Raw genomic sequence first — 22,511 nt, forward strand, 5'->3', positions numbered from 1 at the left:
GAGAGGAAGAGTGAACAGAATATTTGCATATTCATAGATCCTTGCAAACTAGCTCAAAGGCAATGAAAATGGCACTGAAAGGTATGCTCTAAACAGTGCGTGGTTTTTCATTGGAAACACCTGCTAATTTTTTAATTCCAAATTTACTTACCCATATTTTTTGGACCATAAGACACACCCTGGTTTTAGAGGAAAATAGGGAAAAAATTTTTGAAGCAAAAAATGTGGTAAAATATTTAATAACATAAATAACATGATATTTCACCAGTGTAAATGTAAACGGAACTCAACAGCAGCATTAACAACCATTATTCCTCTCAAATGGGCGGGGGGGGTGGGGGTGGGCGGGGTGCGTCTTATAGTCTGAAAACCACAGTAAATCCTTCTGTCTCTCAATTTCCTCATATGTAAAATGGGGACATAATTCAAGTGCTCACCTCACTGTGTTGTGCGGAGGGGTAAGATATGCTTTATTATACCCTGGTCCCTAATATACCCTGATCTTTATTAGATTGCAGTTGGCTGTTCCCTTTTCTATTTGTCAAGGTGGATTCAATCTACATAAACAGGTCACCATGACGACAAGCTTAGATTAGTGCCCACCTTGCCAGATAGTGTGCTTGCTTCCAGTTTCACTCTGAGGGGCACCGCAGGTTCTGAACAGCCTCATTGTAGCCCCAGGGTGCAGACTTTCAGTGTCAGCTCAGAATGAAGGAAGGAAGGAGGGTGTCATTGAGGCCTAGCAGGCAATGGCACTGGCAGGGTTGAGCTCAGGGTGGCGGGAGCGAGGTCTGAGGTCGGAGACCTCCTGAGTCTGCGGGAAGTGGTAAGCTCTGGTGGCAGCATCCTAGAGAAGGCCAGAGAGGGGGCTAGAGGGAATTGAGGGTTTGTCCTGGGCATCTGGGTGCCCACAGTGAGAGCATAACCTCCCTGTAGCCACGGCAACAAACTCTTTAAACGGAATCCACTTGGGCACTTCAAACTACAAATTCCTTTATTCTTTCCATCAGTCAGTCAATCAACAAGTGTACACTCTGTGTCTTCTTGGGAAAATCAGGGCTCCAGGGACTTCAGCCCCTGCCCCCACTCCCTGGGATGAACTCCCAGGTTTAGGTGCCCGCCCCAGTGCCCTGGAGAGACAGCGGAGAGCACTGATCAGGGAGTCTGGGGCCTGGGTTTGCCACTGGTCTCTGATTTTGTGAGGGACCTTGAGCCAGGTACTTGTCTGCAGTTTCCTCTGCATGGTACCTACCCCAAAGGGTTGTTTCCAGGTTTCATTGAGATAATATATGTAAAGGGCTCACAATAAGCACCAAATAGATATTTCTTTTATTTTTCACCATTATATTGAAGACTTAGAGTAGATTGCTAAGGTTAATTCCACTTCCAAAATTCTGAGAGCTACTGCTTCTCTGCCCCTGGGCCCTTCTGGGGGCCCTAGGGAAGTTTCCGGAGCTCACGAGTGTCAGTGGTTAGCACTGGCCTTCCCCTCGCTCACGGCAAGATAGGGGAAGTAGGCAATGCCACCGTGCCTACCCTCCAGACGGGCTTCTCAGCGGCGGGAGAGCCCGACGCAGCCCTGCCTGCAGCGCTCCTTGAGACCGGCAGGGGACGCCCTGATCTCGCCGAACCAGCACAGCCGGGGGCAACCCCAGTCTTCCCCGGTCTTTTGTCCCACTACCTTAAACCATAGCAGTAACTGAGATCGTGATCGTTATTTCTCAAAGCCACTTCGGCAGCGGCTAGAAGTTTCTGGGTAACGGATACATCATCATTCATTCAGTCATTGAAAGAGGACTGGACGAGCATCCACCCGTGTCAGGTGTTCTGCCGGGCTACAAGAAGCTGACTAAAATCTGTGCTAGAGAAGTGACTAATTTATTCTCAAATACTAAAAACTCGCTTGTATTTATTGAGAATTTACTAAGCGCCAGCCTCACTTGTAAGTGCTTTAAATGTAGTCTGTCTTGAGCCGCCATACTAGTTCTGTGAGGTATTGTTTATGTCCATTTTCTGACCACAGACACTGAGGCACCGGAGCTGAAATGACAACGTGCCTCGGGTCACAAAATTAGTAAGCAGTGAAGTAGAGATTTGAACCTGGGCCCACTGACTTCAGAGACAACCACCATGCGCACTGTCTCTGTGCTGGAAAAGGACAGCAGACGAGCACAGCCTGAGGGAAGCTCAGGCCGGTGTCAGGGACTTTCACACGTCCACAGAAGTGGCAGGAAGCAGGCAGGAGACGGCGAGAAGTCAGAAAGGAGGCCAGACCTGCGGAGGGCAGAAGAACCTGGGGGTCCAGTCTCCACCTTTCATCTGCCTCTCCCTGCTTGGTGTGGATGCACACCCCAAGCCCCTGTCCACCACCACCCAGGCAAAATCCTGCCTCCTGCATCCTCAGTCCTGGGATTCTCTGAAGGGAAGTCACTTCTTTAATCCCTATGAGCCTCCGTTTCCTCAGCTGTAAAACACGAGTGTCTTCCTCACACTGCTTTGGGGTTGTTGTGAGCGAGAAAGCGTGGTAGAAAGCCCGGTGTCATTGCTATTTTCCCCTCCTACTCAAGCAGTGCCTTGAGCACAAATATTCCAACCTCCAAAACCCCCTCCCCTCCACCCCCACCAAACCCCGGTCTCTCTCTAACCTCAGCGAGCTGCTCAGAGGCAGCCCATCTGGGAGCTACAGCATGCTAACATGTCCGTGACAAACGGTTACATGTGTCACACACACTCCATTTTGGGAGGCAACTCGGGCAATGTTAAACAGAGGGAAGACTCTGAAGGCTTTGGGGAGATTCAAAGGAGCACCCAGTGTCCCATGGACTGTGCCCCATGGATGGCCCGGGCCTCACGTGCCTAGAAGGTCAACTGTGTACAGAATCTGGCGGTGGCTCTCACAAAACGCATGTTATCTGTAACAGGTTCGCCCCTGTGGTGATTTCCTTCCTTACCAAACCTGGGGAAGAGGAGGGTCACCATACCCCACATTGTATGACGGGAAACTGAGACCAAGAAATCCAGGTGTGGTTATTGCTCAAACAGTCTGAGCAGGGCTGGAGGTCTGGGGCATGAAGAACTTTGTCTTCCCTCCCCCGCCCCCCCCCCCCCGCCGAAAAAAGAACTCTGTCCTCTTCCTGCCTTCCTCCTTCCCCCACTTCCATGGGTGGTGAGTGGGAGGAGGGGCCTCTTTATTCACGATGATAGGGGGGGTCCCAAAATTTGAAATTTCCTGCCGGGAAGTCAAGGACAGGAAATTATATGGCCAGAGTTTCTGTACAAATTACCCAGGTGTCCTAACTCCCAAAAGTAGCATGTTGTTCGGCTCTTGGCCTCTGTCATCATCCGTCCTTGATTGTCCGAGAAAACCTACTCCACCGCGCTGAGACGGCAGATGCAGAGTGGTGTAGAGAACCTCGACAGACGCAGTGAGCACATTCCCCATCAGATCAGAGCCCAGCCCTGGTAGTAACATCTACAAATCACTGACTTCAGTGAGTCACAGTATCAAGCTGCAAGAAGTCTCTAAGATCTTTCTAGATCAACCCTTTACCGTCTGGTCACTGACAAGTAAGCAAACCAAGTGAGACCCAAGAGACAAAGCGACTTGCCTGAGATCACGAAGCTTGGTAATGGCAGAGCAGAGGCTGACAGCCCTGAGCCCCAGGCCTATGCGTGTCCACTGCCCTTCGCACCTCTCAGAAAGCCCCACAGAACTGAAACAGAGGGCAGAAGGTAAAGCATGGGCCCCTCATGATTCGCCAAAGGCAGCTCAGGCTGTCTTCTAGCAGGTGGGCTCTAGTCAGCCTCAGCCCTCCCTTGGGAAGGAAAGTGCCTAAGGTCCATCCTCACCCCCTAGGCACCAGGACTCACATGAGAGGCTACAAGAGGCAGCTTCCTGCTTGGCCCTCATCCAAGGCCGTTTCACAATGCAGGGAAGAGCACTGGGCTGAGAGTCTCGGGTTACTGCTCACTCCACCCCTACCCTAGCCCCTTTCAGACCCCCTAGGGAGAATGAGCTAGGCCCTACCTGAGATTTGGGCTGTGCAAGGGAGACCAAGGCTAGGGAGCCCCCATTGTGGGTACTCTGGGAGTGGTGGGCTGGAGTGGACGTGGGGAAAGCCTTGCAGGTGCCCACCCTCCTTCCCTTTTCCTTGCCATCCACTGGCAAGCACTCACACTCCCAGAACCCTTTGTAGGACAAGAGGTGATCCATTCAGACTAGCCTGCAGCACTCTCTCTATTAGTCAGAGGTGACCTGGGAGCAAGCTTGGAGAGGGGTAAGGCCTTTGTCAGCTTCCTGTAATGAGGCTGACCTCCAGGCAAAAAATGCTGCAGAGGGAAGCCCCAGGCGTCATCTCCTCCTCCCATCATGCCCCAGACTGGCATGACTGAAATTCAGGCAGGAACCAAGACAGAGACATTGGGATGTTCAGCCAGGATTTATTATGCCTTACAATAGGGTCAGTTCTGAGCTCAGCTCGGTAAGGATCGTCTTTTAAGTAGGAGGCAGTGGTTAGAAACCCAAATTTTCCTGTCTTTAAGTCTTCAAGAGGAGACAAAACAAACCCAGGTGAAATGTCAAACCACAAAACAAGCCAGTGTGAGACTGGGGCCCACGCTCTCATGCCGGACAATCCTGGGGCTGAGTGCAGGACTGGGGGGAGAGGGTACGTCACCGAGGACAAGGCTGAAGGGGCCCCAAGGATGGGGAGATGCAGCTCTGCAGAGACAGTAGGCAAGGTCTCCCAGGCAGGGAAGAAAAGGCGAAGCAGTAACAAACATGCACGTTCAGAGGACAGGACCCTGTTTGCACAGCAGTGAGGCTGGGAATGTGCCTAGCCTTCCTCAGCTCTCACTCCTTAATATGGTCTTCCTCTGTGTCCATGGGAAGTCGCTGGCCTGCTGAGGCAGGTGACCACGTGGAAACCTAGAAAGGGGGTGTCAGGGAGCTCAGCCCCTCTGTGGAGGAACCCTCTGACAACAGGAAGCAGCTGCAGCAGACTCCAGGGCTGTGACCGTGTCTGTCACTCTCCTTCTACCCCTGCTGCAACCCCTGCAGAACAAACTGTTCTTCGAGAAGCTCTGGGGACAAAGGGCCCACACCTGCTCCCCAGGTCGGTTTGGACAAGCCCCCCATCAGCCCAGGCAGGGAGCCCAGCAGAGCCATGACAAGGCTCAGCAGCTCCCCTCACCCCCTGCCTCCTCCCACTCCGAGCTCTGCTGCAGTTTACTGAGGCAATGAAGCACAAAACGATAGCCTGGAGGGTGGGGGGAGGAGCACAGCAGGGACTGATTCTTCATGAAGACCTCATCCCCAGGCCCTGGCCGGTTGCTCAGTTGTTTTCAGTATCATCCCAATACACCATGGTCACGGGTTCAATCCCTGTCAGGCACATACAAGAATCAACAGATGAATGCTTCCTCCTCTCTCTAAAACCAATCAATCAGGGAAGAAGACCTCATCCCCAGGTCCCAAACTCTGAACAGTGTGGGGATGCTAAGTGGTACGGCTTTGTGGAAACAGCACTGAACTGGAAGTCAAAGCCCTGTGTTCTAGTCTTAATTATGTCCCTAAAAAGCTGTGAGGCCCTGGCTGGTGTGGCTCAGTGGGTTGAGAGCTGACCTGCAAACCAAAGGGTTTCTGGTTCGATTCCCAGTCAGGGTACATGCCTGGGTTGCAGGCCAGGTCCCCAGTAGGGTATGCATGAGAGGCAACCACACATTGATATTTTTTCCCCTTCTTTCTCCCTCCCTTCCCTTCTGTCTAAAAATAAATAAATATCTTAAAAAAACAAAGCTGTGTGCCCTTGGACAAGTCATTGCCCACTGGTGGAATTCAGGCTCCACTTCTGTAACGTGGGGAGTTGGAACTGATGCACTCGAGTGTGCCTTCCACTTTAAAAATGTAAGAATCCGATGCTCTGAGGTGGCTTAGGGGTTGCTGAAGTAACTCTCAGGGGCTGGGGTAGCTGGGAGAAAAATGAAGATGAGCAACTGACTGAGGTCTAGATCAAATGAAATTAGATTCAATGTAGGACCTGAGATGGGTTTTGTTTCCTCAGATCCCCATGATAACGAGATATGAGAATACCACAAGGAGATAACTTTATGGTAGAAGATTCCCCAACACTTGGTGAAGAGCTAGAATCCTTCCCGAGTTTGAGTTCATTCCTAGTCACAGCCCCTGATCCCAGTGTGGAGTGAATTGGGAGAACGGGCCTGCGGGCCTGCGTGAGAGCAGAGAGCCGTGTGTGGTGAGCCAGGCAGGAAAGATCCTAGCCCTCCCAACACTCCTCCTCACTTAAGGTGCTCCCTAACGTTCCTCCAGCTGGGACCTAGCCTTTCATGCGGCAGTTAGAGCTAAAGCTGATGCAACCATTTAAATTCTGTCTTTTTAGGACCCAGGGAGAGGTTTGGAGAGGGGTGGGACTGGAAGAGGCAGGGAAGGTGGAGTTCCAAATATCACAGGAGCCAGTCTTTTTCTGAGGTCAGATCTAGGCCAGGCAGTTCAGACCAGTTCCCTGTGGGCAGTGATATGGCAGAAAGCTGTGGGCTTCCTAAATGCCTTCTGGTCCACTTTCTGAAACCCTCCGCATTTGCCTCCCAGGCCCCAGCAGCCCCTGAGAAGAGGAGCCCAGTTTAGCTCCTGTGGGTCTAGGACCTGCTCATCTTCCAGTGGGGTGAGAGAGAGGCCGAGCCTCCCACCAGATTACCCATGTGGTTTAGGTGAAATAGACCCTGAGCTGTTTAAAAAGAAGCCCCAACCCTAGGCTTTTGGAGGCAGCTGCAGTACTGGGTGGAGTGTATGGAGTGAAAGGGAGGGTGGGAGTAAATGGGAGGGGGGAACATGCCGGGCTCCACTGGCTCTCAGTCCAAAGGACTGTGCACTGCCAAGACCAATGCTGGCAAAAAGCTAAGGGAAAGGAAGAACAGGCCAGACCAAGCTTATGTGTGCTGCTTCTCAGCTGCAGCCTAGAGCATGCAGACACGGGCTTGGCATGCTCCCGTGTGTGTGTGTGTGTGTGTGTGTGTATGTGTGTGTGTACACACAAGCGAACATGCACAAGAGAGTGTGCTTGTTGGCCTGAGTGAGCACTGGCAATCACAACAGAGGACATGCCAAAACTCTGTAATTGCCATCAAGGCCAATGGTGCTGGGAGATGCAGATCCAGAACCCACCTCCCACCCTTGCCCATCCCAAGACACCGCCTCTCATGGCACGCAGAGGAGGAAGAGAGGTGGAGAGGCCTGCAGTAGAGGCTTCATCTTCAAGGGGTGCTCAGCCAGACCAGCAGCCTTCCTCACTCCAATGTAGCCTTCCACTTCTGTTAGTCAAGGAGCATTGAATAAGCAACTCCTTGGCCCAGGGCATTCTCCAAGCACCACATTTCTTTCCTCAAAACATGCTCAGTTGCTTAGAGCATCGTCCTGATACACCAAGGTTGTGGGTTTGATCCCTGGTCAGGGCACAAACAAGAATCAACCAATGAGTGCATCAAGAAATGGAACAACAAATTAACATTTCTCTTTCTCTAAAAATATCAATAAATAAAAATTAAAAAAAATAAAACATGCTACCTGGCAGGAGGGGAAGATTTGCATGTAAATCTTGCATGTAAGCAAGAGCTTCAAAGCAGCACCTCTGTTACTGGCTTGTGAAGGAGGTGGACTTTGAAGAAAAGAAAGGATTTGGAGAAACTGAGACTAGTGGACCAGTGGGCACGGAAGCAGAGGAGCATTTCAGGCAGGAGAAGGGGTTAGGCAGGTGATTTATAGGGAAGGGTGGACGGAGCTCTCTTTGACTGCACTCACACGTCACCAGCACCAACTGAGTCAGACCAACTGAACTGGCAGTGCCAGTTCTGACGCTAACCACCTTGAGTTAGAATCGGATTCCTCTAGGTAAAGGGCAAAGTCCCCTAGAGGAGAGGACTGCCCTTACTCCCAATGCCAGATGCAAATGGAGCCCCCAGGCCACCCGCACTTCTTTCTGAGGTGGCTCCCACTACCCCCCTTCCAGTTTGATAATTTGCTAGAATGACTCACTAACAGGGCTGTGTTTACAATTAGTTCCATTGTAACACACAATTCTGGAACAGACGAGAGGAAGAGGCAGGTAAGAAAGGTCTGGGGGGAGAGGATGCCAGCTGCCACACCCTCCCCTCAAGGAATCAGGTGTGTCGCCCTCCCAGCACATCCACGTGCTCCCCAGCCAGGAAGCCCTCCGAGTTTCAGTGCTGTATGGGGTTTCGTTCCATAGGCAAGGCGGGTTAAATCATGATCCTGTGACTGAACTCAGTCTCCAGCCTCCCTCCTCTCCTCAGAGGTTGGGAGTGGGGTGGGGGTGAAATCTCCAGCCCTTTGATCACACCTTCCCACAGTCTGCCAGGGTGGCCAGGGTGAAACGAAGGACCCGCCTGAGTCCTGTGACTAACACACACTCAGGCACAGGCACGGTGCGAGGGGCTTGTCGGGAATAACAAAAGACACTCCTATTAACTCAGGAAACAAGGGGTTTTGAAGCTCTGTGCCAGGAAAGGGCACAAAGATCTTTACGGTAGTAGGGCAAAGGAGGGGAGCTGAGGATGAAAGGGAAGATGGGGCAAGTTTATACGGTCAGAAATGGATGGGAAAGAGGAGAAGGAATCACTGCTCCCTCCTAGGGAAGTGGAGGCAGAGGAAAAGCAGTAGCAACACCTCCCACACTTTAGTATCTTGGTAGAGTCTCTCACCTTTTTTATATGTTTCATTTCCTCATCCGTGTCTCACCCAGAAACAGGAGGCACCCGCAGCCTCTGCTTTGGCACCAAGGCCCCCAGGACTTAGGGCCGCCTCCCCCCAACTCAGCCTATTGACACCCCCACCCCCCCACCCCATTAGAATACCATTTCCTTCCGGAAGCCTTTCCTGATTACCCCAGTGAGAAGTGACCCCGCTCTAAATTCCAAGAGCCCTTTGGGTCAGTCAGTCCAGTACTGCCCTATATTGTCATATTCTTATTTTCCCAGGCAGGTGTTTCCCTAAACACCTTGCCTTTCCTCATTCCGCTTCATTCAAAACAACCAGTGCTGTGTGCTTTGTATAACATTTTCGAGCTCTCTGCAGACACCCATTGTCACCATTGTCCTCTTTTCTGTGCCTGAAGAACTTGATGCTTCCCTCAGCAGAGCCGTCTCTCTGACTGAGTGTGAATATCTATCTCTTTGAATAGAGTGTGAATGTCTACCCTGGCAGACCCATCCTTCAGGGCAAGGACCTGTCTCTACATCCCAAGCCTTAGCCCAGCCTGCGTAGGCGGTGCTCAGACATGTGTGCGAAATGAACTCAGTTTCTCCTAGAAAACGTTACCTTTCTCATATTTAGGGAAGATCAAGAGAGTAGAGGATGACTTACACTGGGGGGAGAGGTGCTAAACCACGGGCAAGGCTGGCTTTTCCCACAGGATCCTGGCCTCCTGGGCCTCCTGCCAGAAGACTGCTTGGGGTAGCCCTCCACCAGCAGGCAGGTGACCAGGGGGAGAAGCCAGACCATCCCTGGCAGACTGGCAGGCAGATGGGCAGCATTAGCACCACAATGAGCCCTGGGGACAGGCATAGCTGAATGGAGCCCTTCGGGAACGTCTGAAAGCTTTCCCCTTGAATGGCTTCCAGCCCCTTTGACAACCCCAGAGCAGTGTCCAAACCATGGTTTACTTGCCACCGATAGTTACCAAGGAGGCCCTGGACCGAGTGGGAGCAGGTCTGCTCAGCCACCTGCCCCTCCTCTGAGGCCCAGCCTAATGCCCCCTGACACAGCCCTCTGAGGGGTCCTCAGTGGACAGACCCAGGGTGGGGGTGAGTGCCACACCCTTCCACCTCCCTCCAGGCAGGGTCCCATGACACGGAATCGCTCAGGGGAATGGGAAGCCAGACATGAACAGGGACATGATACCCAAGGTTTCTCAGTGGCCTCCGAAGCTGGCCCAGAGTCAGGGATGGTGCCTTGGTCCCTCTCTGCAGGCTGCAGGGCCTTTCAGGCGGGAGCTTGTCTCTCACGTCCCTGGATCACAAGTTCTTTGACTTTTGGGGGCCATGGATCTACCCCCACACTCCGGAGAGTGGTACCCGGCACCTTGGGGAGGCCACAGTTTGGGAATGGAAGAAATGGAGAAGACTTGCTCCTAAGAAATAGTTAATCCTCTCCCCTTCCCCCAGGCCCCTTGCACCTGCAGGCTGCGGTGTGTGGTTTCCCACAGCTGCAGCTGGCTCTGCAGCAGCCCCCTCCCTCCCAGGGAACCTGAGAGGCCCCATGGTCTGAGGTGCTTGGGAGGGGCTCCTCCCCCTAGGTCCAGCTGCTGGGGGTGGCATGGGAGGGTCCTGCTGCCCTCTGACCTGGACCTGCCACAAGGAGGGCCCTGGTTGAGTGACCAGTCCTGGGAGAGGTCTGCCGGGCTTCTCGCCAGAGGCGGAGATTCTAGTTTGGGAGATGGCCACAGACCTCCTCTGCAGGGCCTCTCAGACCCTCCCTTGCTCCAACTTCAACTGGCTTCTGGAAGAAGCGGATGGCCTCTTTAGTGTGGGCTTGACATCCCCTCTGGGGAGGGGGGGGAGCAGAGCTCCTGAAGGAGGGGGTGAGCTGTGTGTGAGGTGAGTAGAAGGACAGGAAGGAACAGGAGGAAGTGAGATTTGGTGGGGCCCGGCCTCTGTTGGTCAAGGCAACCTTGAACCCACCACGCTGGGACTCTGGCAGGCTCTGTTCTCTGTCTAGCCTGGAGCAGGGCAGGTGGTCTCAGAGTCTGGGCAGACACCCATTTGCCTTCTGGGCCAGACATATGTGTCCAAGGGACACCTCTGAACACTACTCACTATGAGGCAATGAAGAAGTGTAGAAGCTTCCTTGCTGGGGCATTTCCCCAGAACAAGTTAGCAGGGTCCCCAGGCCCAGCCCCTGGACAACAGCCTGCCTGTTGCCCCACCTTTGGCCACGGGGCATACAGTAAAATCCCAGGGGGACATGTGGTTAATGCTACATGGAGAGCTCCTCTCCGGGTCACAGCCAAGACTGATCACTTGGGTCCAGTGCCAAGGCTTGAAAGATGGAGGGATGGGAAGACAGGAATCTGACAGGCACCCGTGGTGACAGGGCCCAGAGCTCTGGCTAATCTCACGTCCAGCTCCAGGCAAATTGCTTCAATTCAACACTTTCCCTGTCAGGCCCTGTGGCCTCCTGCTCAGGGCTTCAGTGGCTTCCAGTCTACAGAAAAAGCCCAGTTCCCCCTCGGAGACAACTCCCCCACCAGGATAGAAGAGGGAGGGCGACTTGGCAAAGGAGGCTTGAAAGGAAACAGAGCTACCCATCTGCAGAAACCCCTGAGTCAGATGTGGGTAGGAGGAAGAGAGTCCTCAGTAGAAGTTGCAATACAGTGCTCATTCCCCTGTCTTGGGAAGGGCCCAGCTGCAAGGTGGCAATCAGGCCTGGAGGAGGTGAGGGTGCGTGCTAGGCAGGCACTGGGCAGGCTTCGGCTTCAGCTTCCGTGTAACTTGACACTCCGAAAGGGGTGTGACCGATGCCAACCACCCTCGCCAGTGCCAGCAGTCTCCTGTGTACTCCAGACTTGTGCTTGGCTGGGTCTCAGCAGTGCCACGCGGCCATGAGCACAGAGTGTGACTGGGAGTTGGCCATGGGTTATGATCTGCCCTCAGGTATATGGAGGCAAAGTCCTTTGAAAGAACACTAAGCTCCTGAGAGAAGGGGCCGGCTGGATGAGAAGGCCCCAGGCGATCCCACCTTCACTGGGTTTCTGTTTTTGTTTTTGCTTTATTGCTGTTAAGACACTATATTCAGCATTTACTTATTATTGTTGTCCAGACCCCCATGTGTCAAGACAATTCCAGGAGCCCTGGCTGGCGTGACTCAGGCGGTTGAGCATACTTCTGCAAAGCGAAAGCTTGCTGGTTCGATTCCTGGTCAGGACACACGCTTGAGTTGTGGGTTCAGCCCCCATCGGGGCATGTGAGAGAGGCAACCATCTCACATTGATGTTTCTCTCCCTCTCTCTGAAAAGTAGATAAATATTGTAAAAAAAAGAAAGGAAACCTGTTGTGGGAGAGCCGCGGTGCACGTCAGGAGGACCTCCTTCTGACTCTGGACTTCAGCGGCGCTGCCGCTTTCCTCCTTGCTCAGAGGCCTCCATCGGACAGTTCTGCATCAGTCTGGACTTTCCGCCGAGGCTGAATCGTTCCACCGCTGAGTTAGGAATCTTTCTATTCGTGTGTTTATTTTGTTTTTCATTTAGGGATATTAAGTGAGTACCCACTGTGGGCCACCCACCGTGCGGGTGTGGGGAACACAACGATAAGTAAAACCAGGCCCACCCTTGTGAGCTCGCAGGCCACGCCCAGAGGTCACAGCCAATGTCATCAGAGTTACTATCTGCACCCAACCATGGCTGTTGAGCACTTTCAAGTTCTTTTTTTTTAAATATTTTAGTTCAGAGTATGAGTACTAAGTACTTTTTTAAAATTACTTTATTTTTTGAAAAGATTTTATTTTATTTATTTTTAGAGAGGGAAGGGAGGGAGAAAGAGAGAGAGAGAGAGAGAAACATCAATGTATGGTTGCTGGGGGTCATGGCCTGCAACCCAGTCATGTACCCTAATTGGGAATCGATCCTGTGACACTTTGGTTCGCAGCCCGAGCTCAATCCACTGAGCTACTCTAGCCGGGGCTTCAAGTTCTTGAAAGAAGGATCTTAAAGTCCTTAGAAGATGAGCACCCCCCCATACACTGTGATACTTTAAATATATTTTTATTTATTTATTTTATCTTTAAATATGTAATACAGTCACATACAAAAATGTCATAAAATCTTAATAAAGTATCCTCCTAACCTTCCCCTAACAGATCCCAACTCTCCGGTATCTTTTAATATAAATATATTTTCTTAGTTTTTTTCTCTTATTCAAGAGGTAGTTTACTGTAATCAGGGTTCTTCTTGACAATATGTCCTGGGGATTGTTCCATATCTGCACATAGAGGGTTTTCCATTTCTTCTTACAGCTGCAGGGTTCCTTGTTCTAAATCACCCTCTGCTGACTGCGCTGCACACTTGGTCTCCAGCCCTTTGTCCAGCAGCCTGGGTGTGTCCTTCCGGTGTGAACAGGTACCCAGGGCCCAAGAGTTTGTGCGTTCATAATTTAGAGAGATATTCCACGCTGTCCTCCATAGAGGTTGTGCCACTTTCATTCCTATCACCAATGTATCGGAAAGCCTGTTTTCCTAGCAGGCTGAAATATTTATAGAGAAAGGGAGAAGGCAATACCAGGGCTCCAAAGCAGCAAGGTAGGGAGAAGGCCAAGTCCAGAGCTGGGCCTTTGGTGGTGTACAGACCACTGAGGCCTGGGTGTCTTCAGGCCTTGGTGTCTTATTTGTGTTGGAGCAGTAACCCTCACGGTCACAAGTAGGGCATTCTTTCCTGGGGGAGCAAAGGGACTCCAGGGAGAAAATCTACAAGGAAAGCCTAGAGGAAGAGAGTTTAGCTGGTGCGTGGTGGTCACGGAGGTGGGGGATTCATGTGAGTGAGGACACAACACCCAGCAGGGAAAGAAAATGGATGTAACGCAGTGGGGTTTCGTTAGACCTGGGGAAGAACTTGTGACTTTGGGGGTGTCTCGCACTGCTGCAGGGGGTGGAAGAAACTGTGGAAACTCTTTACTGGGATTTCTAGATGCATTGCCCAAGCACTCGTGCAGCAAATGCCTTACTTCAACCACGGGCCCAGTTCTGCCCTAGGTGCTAAGAATGCAGGTATGAACAGGACACAATCGCCACTCTGTGGAAATCTAAAGGGAGAGAGAGCCAGTAAGCGAGTGAGTAAACAAACACAAATGTTTCTGATAGTAAGGGGAGGGGTAGGGATTGGCAGTGGGGAGGGGGTATGGAAAAAAGGAAAGTCTTCTCTGAGGAGGTGACAATTGGGCAGACTCGTGAAAAGGAGCGGCTCACACACAGTTCTGAGGCTCAGAGACGGACAGGCAAGGGTGCCTGCGGGTGACGGATGGGCCCTGCTCACAGCACTGCCAGTGAGGCCCGAGGAGAGAAAACGGGGGAGGCAGGCAGCAAGCTGGGGAGCCTGTGGTGGTTTTCAGACCTCAGCAAGAAGTCTGGTTCTTATTTTAAGAATTACAGGTTAGCTTTGGCGAGGTAGATCAGTCAGTGTGCTGTCCCAATATGCCAAGGTTGCAGGTTCGATCCTCAGTCAGGACACATACAGGAAGCAACTAATGAATGTATAAATAAGTGGAACAACAAATCGATGTTTCTCTCTCTCATTCTCTTGCTCTCTCTCTCTCTCTCAAATCAATTTAAAAAATGAGAGAGGAAAACAAAAAAGAGACTGGTCACAAAGACTGATAATGCATAATTCCATTTATGTGAAATGTCCAATATAGGCAAATCCATAGAGACAGAGAGTAGATTCATTTTGCAAATAGATTAGACAGGAGGGTTGGGAGGAAATGGGCAGTGAATATTAATAAGGGTGATAAAAATATTCCAAATTGATTATGGTTGTGGTCACATAATCCTGTGACTATACTAAACAATCACTGAACTGTACACTATGAAGAGGTGAATTACATGGTACGTGAACTATGTGTCAATAAAATTGTTATTAAAAATTATAAAAGCCCTGGTTGGTGTGGCTCAGTGGATTGAGCGCCAGCCTGTGAACCCAAAGGACACAGGTTCGGTTCCGCCAGGGCACACTCCTTGGTTAGCCGGGTCCCCAGTTGGGGGCATATGAGAGGCAACCAATCTCACATTGACATTGGTCTCCCTCTCTTTCTCCTTTCCTTCTCCTCTCTCTAAAAATAAATAAATAAAATCTTTTAAAAAATGATAACAGAAAGCTGTGGAAGGGCTGCTTCAATCCCGGGAGTAACATTGTTATCTGACCGCTGTGGGAGAACAAACCGGAGGGAGGAAGAGCAGAGGCTGGAGACTGCGCAGGCCAGGCGGGGGTACGGTGGCTTGGCAGACAGAGGCTGGTTACTTCATGGTGGCAATTAACGAGGAGGCCAGCCTGGAGTGTATTCTGAGTTTGATAATGGATCAGATGTGGGGGCCGGGGAGAGAGGTGACCTAATTGCAATGAAGAGGACCGGAGGAAGAGCTGGACTGGGGGAGGGGCAGGGAGTCGGCCTCCGTGTAGGACGTGATGGGCCTGAGACGCGCACCAGGCAGGGGAAATGTCGCCATGCAAACGAGCACACGTGCTGAGGGCCAGCAGTCCCACGGAGAGAGGCCCTGCAGGGCCCGGCAACAGGCCACGTTCCCCCAGGGACTACTGACACTTAAGTCTTTGTGACAGACTCTGCTTTTGGGAGACCCCGTGTAAGATGCCATCTTACCTCGGCCTGGAGGATTACTTGACAACAATGTCACAGCTCCCCAGGGGCGAAGAAGGGATTCTCGTCCAGGCAGGGGAGGCTTCCAGAGCTGGCGCTGCTGCTTCCTTCCCCACTCTGTCCCCCAGCACCTCAAGGATTCCAACCTCTGGCTAGCATTTAAAGGCACAGTTCTAGATGGGATCTGACCTGGAGGAGGCTGTACCTAGGAAACAAGTCCCCTCATGGTGAGACCATGGAGAGATCAAGAAGAGGAAGAGCCAGAGAAGGCGTCCTGGACTCCAAGTGAGAACGGCATTTCAAGGCGGAGCGATTTCTCTATTGTGCAAATGCTACTGAGAGGCTGAATTAGATGACAGGAATCTGACCTGTGGATGTGCCAACAGGAGGCCATTGATGGCTTGCACAAGTGCAGTTTCAATGGGGTGACAGAGACAAAAGCTTGGCTAGAGTGGGCTAAGAGGGAGTGGCGGGTGAGCATGCCGGAGGAAGGAAGCAGGGCAGGAGCTGAAGAGGCTATAGTCAAGGGAGAGTGTGCTTTCAGATGAGAGAGATTACAGCGCATTTGTACGCCGAGGAGAGCAATCTGGTGGAGGGGAGCCACTGGGGAGTACAGGGGAGAGAAGGACAACTTGGGGCAGTCCTGGGCGAGGGAAAGGACTGGAATGGGGTGCACAGGTAGAGGAGGGGCCGGCCTGGCACTGGAGGGGAAGCCCTGGGCTGTGAGAAAGGAAGGCCGAGAGCACGCCAGGGCCACAGACACCCGTGGAGACCCGATGGTGAGGAGACAGGGACTGTTCAGAAGATTGCATCTATTTTCTCACAGAAAACAAGAATCGAGGTCCTTTACTAACAGCAGGGGACAAAGAGGAAGTGTTGAGGGCTGGAGAAGAGAGGAGGAGATACGAAACACTCATCTGGAAAGTGGGCCAGTGAATTTAGTAGAGAAACAGAGTAGGAGTACTGGGCAGGCTGAGTGCCTACTGGAGGTTTGTGGTCAGAAACGTATAGTGCGGCTTAGTCAGCGCGACCATGAATTTTCCCCGGTGATGCTCAGCCACTCAGTACAGGTGCAGACCAGGCAGGGCGCCAGGATAGTGCAAGGGCGAGGTGTGTCAAGAGAGTCCAACCAAAGGGAAAGGGCCAAGAGAGTGGAGGGCTTGTGCAAAAGGGCGTGCATTGTCACAGAACACAGAGTCAAGTTAAAGAAGGAGGTTAATGAGGAGATGAAGGGACTGATGGACAGAGAAAAGGGTGAGTTTGGTAGCATGGAGGTCCCAAAGGGGACAAAGGATAGAGTGAGGGTAATAGAGAAAATGTTCTAAACACAGGAAATGGTGGTCAGAGAGCAGAGTGGGGTTAGAAGTGCTAAGTTACAGGCTACGGCCATGGGAGTGGGTGGGAGGTGGGAGGAAGAAGACTGGTGGGGAGAGAGGAGGTCAAAGGCCAGAGAGGCAGGTGTGGAGAGGTCATCTCTGTAGGCGACCTCCTCCGCCCACCAAGATGGTTCTTTCATCCCCTGCCACACCCCTCCTTCAACCTGCCTTTTCCCTTTTGTAGCATCTCTAACTAAGGTATTACATCACACTTATTTATTTGTTAAACCTTCTTGCTCCTGTAAGAAAGTAAGTGCCTTGAGGGCTGGGGCATTTTCTCTTTGATTTATTCCTATATCTTCAATTCTAAGAACAGTACCTTGCACTCAGTAAGTGCCCCCAAATATTTGTTGAATGAAAGAAGGACTGTTAAGGTCTTGAAAAATAAGCAAGGAGTGGTAGTGGAGAGGCAGGTCACGAGCCGGGCACTAGGATACTCAGTGAGTGAATGGGAGTGGCCAAACGTCTGGTGAGTATCCAGAGGGGTGTGGCCAGTTTGGTCTCAGGACAAGACCGTCAGAGGATACGGAGCCTTAGTGTATGGAGGAGGAAATCCTAGAAATAGCCGTTAGGAGCAAGGAGGATGACTCCCCACCTCCAGACACATTGGCATGAGGGGTGTGGGAGAAGAAACAGCCAACACAGGCAGTGGGCACAGGAAAGTTGTGTTTTGGGGATCAGGGAGGTTTCCATTAGAGCAGGAAGGAGAAGGAATGCTTGAAGAGAAGTTTGAGTCTATGGGGAGGTTTTGCTGAGGATAAACGATGAGTTCCAGAGAACACAGGGAAAGGGGTTGGGAACTGGGTCAGATCAGGGCATTGCAGAGCTGTATGGGAGTAAAGTCTGGGGCATGAGGCGCCAAGATTCCTGGGCACCTGGAGGTGACTGGGCACGGGAGGGCTGCAGGGTGGAACAGGATTATTCTGATGGTCTTCCAAGGCAAGGTGGGGAACAGGTCTCGTCCTAGCCCCCTTCCTCAGCCCAGGCCCTTGGTGGCTTGTAGCAGTGAGGCAGTGATGTTGCCAGATACCAGCTGTGCAGCGTGGGAGGCGAGGGCAACTCTGGGTACTAGAAAGAAAGCTGGGTGGGCGCTAAAGAGGCTGGATGATTGTCCCAACCTTTCCTGCAAACAGTTTATATCACTTTAGGCAAAATGGGCATCATTTTCCTTATCTATGGAGAGGAGAGGAGGTCCCTTCCAGCTGTAAATCTTGGCCTCTCTGTCCTCTTTTCTGTGTCCTCCTTTCTCCTCCTCCTCCCCACCACTTAGCCAAGGCTTCTTCCTGGGGCCCGCATCTATTAACCACACTTTTGCTGTCGGGGTAGCTGGGAGCTGCCTCTGGACCAAGGCATGCCCTCATCCTCCTCACTGGCTCCAAAATGTCCCTTACACTGTCCCCTGCCACTCTGATCCCAAGCAACCAAGGGTGTAGGCATCGAAGTGAACCTCAGGCATGAACAAGGAGAGGAATCTTCCCACAGACAGTGGGAAACGCTCTAGCAGGGACAAGTGACGAAGCCACAGACTGACTCAGAGAGGATCCCCAGGCCTTCTGGAAGGGAAGGAAACCAGCAGCCACGGCTCAGGGATGGGCACTATCCAGCAGCTCTGTGAGCCCCGGGCCTGGCCAGGGAACCAGCCAGAACAAGGTTTTGGCCGGAGACTTAAAGTTCTGGTCTAGGATGCAAGCTTCACCAACAGCAAGCGTGTGATCCTGCCTGACTAGCTGGGCAGGGATAGTAATAAGAACCTTGTTTACCTCACTTGTTGAAAGGTGAAATAGTGAATGCCAACATTCATGTAGTGCTCACCATGTGCCTGGCATTAAGCCATCCTCACAAAGATCCTCTAAATTAGCTTCTACAATGACCCCCCTCCCATACCCCCACTTAGGGATAAGGTGTCATAGGACAGAATATCGAAGTCACGTGCCTACAAGTCCCACAGCCAGTAAGCAACTATGCCAGGATCTTAACCTCTAAACCATACACTAGAGTTGTATTGTCATTTAGTTCCCTCAACCTGCGAAGCAGGTGTTACTGCCCATTTTACAAATATGGAAATGGACTCAGAGGGGTTGTTTGCCCAGGGCCCTGGGCTGACTGGGTCGCAGCCAGGATTTGAGCCCAGGCCCTTCTCCGAAGCTGATCCTCTTCTCACAGGGCCACACAGCGCCCCTGGCCTCAGCACAGGAACCAGTCTTCAGGCTGCCCTGCCCGAAGCTGCCTCTGTGACATAGAGGAAATCGCAGTCCAAGTCTGGGCAGGTTCTGCAGGGTCAAGGAGGCAGCTGGCCAGAGGCTGGCAGGAAGTGTTTTGCTGAGCTGCGTCTCCAATACTCCAGAACTCAGACAGCAACACCCACCCTTCCGGACACTCACGCAAGGGGGTGGGTCTTCTGATGCACGGGAAGGGTGAAACCTACTCACTTCTCCGTGCTTTAGAGAACTATGCTGGGTAAGCAGCTATTGATATTCCAGCTTCTTTCAAGTTCTGGAGACCTTGAAGTCATTGTCAGCTGGTAATTGTTAGCCTCACCATTTCTCAGGTTGGATAATTGAGGCATGAAAGGTAGACTCCTTCAATGAATCATTTCCTGTTGTCTTTTATGTGTGACAAGAGGCAGGAGGAGTGGACAAAGGTATTTCAGGCACAGTTACTGCTCTCCAGAAGACACAAGTTAGGAGCAGGGATGTGCAGGATTCTAGGGCTTTCCATTGCCTGGTGAATGTGCACTGTTGATGGTGAAGCTACAGTGCTGGCCGCATGATTTGGGGACTTAAAGCCATTCACACTGAAAGGCTCCATTCTCATTTTCTGGCTGAAACATCACACTACGCTGCCCCTGCCCACCCATAACACAAATACAATATATGCTCAACAAATGTCAATTAGCCTCATAAAAGACTCAGTAAAGGCTTTGGGGCAAAAGGAGGTGATGTTTCACTTGGGCCTTGAGGGGAATTAGTTGATGAAAAGATGGGGAAGACCAGCAAGGCCTCATGCCACGTTGATTAGACCAGCACTCAGAGTTCCCAAGTCTTTTACTTCCAGGGACCTGGCTACGAAACATGGTGACTTATACATCCTGTGTGAGAGATTTTGACTTCTCTTAGGCCCAGAACCACACTCTGCTCTCCAAGCCTTATCCCTAGCATGGAGCTGCACCTGCCCAGAGGGAAAACCTGTTGTAAATTGCCACCGACGCAACGGATAGGTTGACAGGGATCCTACTTGAGGACCTGGCACATTCCATTCATTGCAGGGACCACACTCATGCTGAAGAGCTGACTGCAATGACAGAAAAGTCCTCTATCAACGCTGTCCAGTACAATAGCACTAGCCACCTGTGACCGCCGAGAACTGGAAATGTGGCTAGTGAGCCTGGAGTATGAGTTTTACAGTTATTTAGTTTTAGCTCAATAGTCACGCGGGGCGGGCTCGTCGCTGCGCATCGGGCCGTGCAGGTGCACACTGCTGCCTGGTCGTGGACTGACAGCTCTCCGAGACCCTGACTGTGCCTGGCTTTGCTCACCAGCTTCTCCCAGGACCTGCACAGGGCCTGGGCGTGATTGGCACCCCACTAATTAAAAGTTGCCAGATAAACAAATGAGCGAATTCTCTGTTTCCCTCACTAAATTCTATAATCACTTTAAGAGCAGAGACTGTTTTTCTTTGTGTGTGGGGAAAAAAAAACCCACATAACATAAAATTTTCCATCTTAACCATTATCGAGTGTACAGTTCAGTGGTATTAACTTATCTTCACACTGTTGTACAACAAGAGACTTGTCACTTTGTATTCTCAGAACCCAGTACAGTGCCTGGCACACAATCTTAGTAAATATTGACAGGGATCGGGGAGCTCCAGGGTTTTGAGAAGGTCAGACCAGAGGTTCCAGTGCCATTTCCTCCCCTCCCCCCCCACTCCCTTGGGCTTTGAGAAAAACTTTGAGTGAAAACTCTAGAGCACTGGGTTATAAAAGAAGGTCCACAATATAATCCATAAGACATAGGGAATAAAATTAATTTATGTTTTTAAAATCTAAAATAAAGTTTAACCCACATAACACATGAGTTGACAGCAGTATTACATGTATATACTTGTAAACATACAAATACTGGGGGTGTTGCCTTTTGAATTTTGTTGATTGGTTGAATGCCACAGGCAATTGTATATTTAAATCATATCTATTTTTGAACTCACTCTTAGCAGAGGAGTCAAAATTCAAGTTCTGGCTCTCAAGTAAATTTTCAGTCTTAGTTATAAAATTGGCTCTTGTACACCAGGAGCACTCAAAAAGGATTATAAATTGAGAGGGCTTAAAGAAGCCCTGGCTGGTGTGGCTCAGTGGAATGAGAGTGGGCCTGTGAACCAAAGGGTCACTGGTTCAATTCCCAGTCAGGGCACATTCCTGGGTTTCAGGCCATGTCCCCAGTAGGGGGCACATGAGAGGCAACCACACATTGATGTTTGTCTCCCTCCCTTCCCCTCTCTCTAAAAGTAAATATTTTTTTTTAAAAGAGGGTTTGAAGAAAATCCATTTTATGATCCTCAGTTTTCTATGCTCTTTCTTAAAGGTGATCTTTCTAAAAAGGCACCTTGGACAAGGCATCCTCTTTCACACTTAACGGAATAGAGGGCTTTACAAGAGAAAGTGGCACCTCCCGTCTGTTACCCACATATACATGGAATGGACTAATTAGGAAGAAAACCTGCTCCTACCACCTCATTAAGAGATATATGCCCAAGAAAATTTATATTTAATAGTTGTTCATCAAATTTTATAATTATTTATATTGTTCTGATCAATTGAGAGTGTTAACCACTAGAACAACTAAAGTCATAACAAAAATTCATAACAAAAATTGTTAGCACTTAGAGTTTTATGAACAAAAGAAGTTTTAACTAAAAAATTGTATTGGTTATTACTCAATACAAGATTTTCAATCGTAAAAATGTATTACGATAAAATCTATATTGGGGCGGCATGAAAATACAAGCTCCAGAAAGGAAAGCACCAGTGTAAATTACCAGCTGTTAAAGAATTAGTTTGTTGCTGAATTTCTTTAAACTGAATAATGATGTCAAAATACTATGCTATTTAGATTCCTTTGGTTCTTTAAAAGAGATACTAAAATGTTTACTTTAAAATGTCAATATTCATTTTTCTTTGAATTTTTGGAATGACTGTAACACATAACTCAAATAGAACCACACAGAAGTGAAAAAACTTCATGTTCATAAAAGGTTAGAAAGTCCCTGGCCAGGTACTCAGTTGGTTAGAGCAGCGTCCCCGAATCCAAGGTCGTGGCGGGTTTGATCCGGGCTCAGGGCACATACAATAACCAATGAGTGTATAAATAAATGGAACAGCAAATTCATGTACCTCTCTCTCAAATTAATAAATTTAAAAAACAATGCTGGAAAGGTATTTTTATTGCTATTTAAGTTTGTGATGACAATTTTAATGCCAGCTTAAAAAATACAAGAGGGCATGTAATGTAAAAATAATCTTTTAGAGGACTTAAAAGCCACTGTCTGGGAGTTAAAGATCCCGTGTCTACAGCGCCTGCCCCCCTCTAAGGTACCGGGTTGGCCTCTGGAAGTCCATTTGCCCTGCTCTGCCTAATACAGGGAAATCTTTGATGTGGCCAAAAAAAAAAAAAAAACCACGCCACGAAAAACAAAACAAATCCCTCCCCAGCGTGCCCTGCCCTGGGGCTCTGCCCGCCGCCAACCAGCCGC

General features: G+C 50.5%; 2 long non-coding RNA genes across 3 annotated transcripts in view; one reads left to right on the forward strand and one right to left on the reverse strand.

Moving 5' to 3' along the window:
* LOC118501881 overlaps nucleotides 1–169 on the reverse strand; it is a 16,729-nt gene extending 16,560 nt beyond the window's left edge. For both annotated transcript variants that reach the window (XR_004904548.1, XR_004904546.1), the window contains exon 1: nucleotides 152–169. This is a non-coding gene — a long non-coding RNA (uncharacterized LOC118501881). The remainder of the gene's footprint in view (nucleotides 1–151) is intronic.
* LOC118501878 overlaps nucleotides 1–21,128 on the forward strand; it is a 25,806-nt gene extending 4,678 nt beyond the window's left edge. The window contains exons 2-3 of the long non-coding RNA XR_004904540.1: nucleotides 10,605–10,610; nucleotides 21,115–21,128. This is a non-coding gene — a long non-coding RNA (uncharacterized LOC118501878). The remainder of the gene's footprint in view (nucleotides 1–10,604; nucleotides 10,611–21,114) is intronic.
* The last annotated feature ends 1,383 nt before the right edge of the window (nucleotides 21,129–22,511 follow it).

This window comes from Phyllostomus discolor, chromosome 1 (assembly GCF_004126475.2).
Source record: "Phyllostomus discolor isolate MPI-MPIP mPhyDis1 chromosome 1, mPhyDis1.pri.v3, whole genome shotgun sequence".
NCBI lineage: Eukaryota > Metazoa > Chordata > Mammalia > Chiroptera > Phyllostomidae > Phyllostomus > Phyllostomus discolor.